General features: G+C 36.6%; 1 long non-coding RNA gene across 1 annotated transcript; it reads right to left on the bottom strand.

The window, feature by feature from the left end:
• Window positions 1-338: 338 nt before the first annotated feature.
• LOC132852938 (uncharacterized) lies at window positions 339-1,388 on the bottom strand. Its single transcript, XR_009649140.1, has 3 exons — window positions 1,330-1,388; window positions 771-1,241; window positions 339-633 (listed from the first exon to the last, which is right to left on the bottom strand). It is a non-coding gene; the product is annotated as an uncharacterized LOC132852938 (long non-coding RNA).
• Window positions 1,389-1,621: the final 233 nt, after the last annotated feature.

Below are 1,621 nucleotides of genomic sequence, written 5' to 3'. Positions count from 1 at the left end.
CACCTGCCACAGATATTTTGATTCCATGGAGTTATAATCTCGAACAAATGTTGGAAATTTTCTGGTAAAATTATATGGAGTAGTAAAGGTAAAGGAGAAGCATACAGTGAGGTACCTACATTATAAGGTAAATGGGCCATTACTTTTGTGGAGGTCCCAGAAGAACATATGTGAAGTCATGATTATGGAAAAGTAACGACAACTACACACACACTTAGGAATAAAAAATACACATACACATAAGAATAAGGCTCAATGCTGAGCATAAACTTTAATAAAGAATAATGTATCAATTCTTCTTTAAGTAACAAGGTTTAACAACACTGTCACCATAATGACATATAATTGAAGTCCATTATATGGAGAAAAATCCTGGAATGTTTTCTAGAAAAACCTTAATTTATTTTTGACTGAAGAAAGAAAGACATGAATCTTGGATGATATGGGGGTTAGTTAATAATCAGCAAAAAAATAAATTATAAGTGATCTAACCCTTTAAGCATAACTTTTGAAATCTGATGAGCGGATCTACAGCTTGATACACAGAAAGCTTTCCCGGCCTCTTTCTATCTTGTGCAGTTAGTGGTAGCAGATGTAGCAGCAGCAAGTTGGCAGACATGTCACTGTCCCAGCCTACAAATAAGTAAATAAAAACCTGGTTCACATTATGCCATATATAGCATTCAAAAATGACAACTTGCACCATTACGAAAATGTACACTACACACCAACATAACCCACAATAACATGTAAAACAGTTCCATTCATACCATTCTCAACTTCAGCAGCTGACTCAGCATTGCGCATCAAATCCAAGAGTTCTGTGGTGGGTACAAGTCCATGGCTTTCCTTTATTACTTTTGCTTTAAAGGTGGTTGGCCACTTCTCCAAGAATTTGTTTGGCCTCACCAAACAGAAATCTGAAATCTTGTTCTATCTGCAATGTAACACACAGAAGTGATAAGTGATACCTAATGCTACATTGGATATTTTGGTGATGCAGTGAATTAACATGTCATAACAGTCCTGGTGTGTAAAGAAATCGTGGGAAGACAAAGAAGACATCTGATGATTTGGCTTCATCGTTGACAATTTCTTGCCGATATATGAAGGTCATTTTCATCTTCTCACGGACAGTCTTTTCATCAGCAGAGTGTCTCAAAACAGCAATAGATGCTTCCACATTCTCATCTCTGTGTCTCAGGTGAAGGGCTGACGAACACGACCTGGAACACCACCAACTTAAGACAAAATAAAATGTTAAAAACTCATTTCTGTACAATTCACAGGTCACCAATATAATCACATGTCACTGATCAATAAACATACCTTTAGGAGATTTGCTGACTGAGGCACCTCTTTCTTGTGCTGTTTTTCTTTATATGGTCTTCAATCGCCATGCAAGGTATCCTGAACCACTCTCTGGATCGTAGTAATGTTTCTAAGTGATTATAAATAAATTATAAAGGAGTACTATTAACATTTCAAAGAGTGAATATGTGCATAATGTTGCAATAACCCATTTACTTATATCCATGTTGTATCTTCTAGATAGGGAAACAAAGCTGCTATCCCCTGTGCATACATCACGCTGACACTTTTTGGGGGGGGATTGATTTGT

Source organism: Tachysurus vachellii, chromosome 10 (genome assembly GCF_030014155.1).
Source record: "Tachysurus vachellii isolate PV-2020 chromosome 10, HZAU_Pvac_v1, whole genome shotgun sequence".
NCBI classification, from domain to species: Eukaryota; Metazoa; Chordata; class Actinopteri; order Siluriformes; family Bagridae; genus Tachysurus; species Tachysurus vachellii.
Note: the sequence above shows the minus strand (reverse complement) of the source record. Positions and strands in the feature narration are given on the sequence as shown.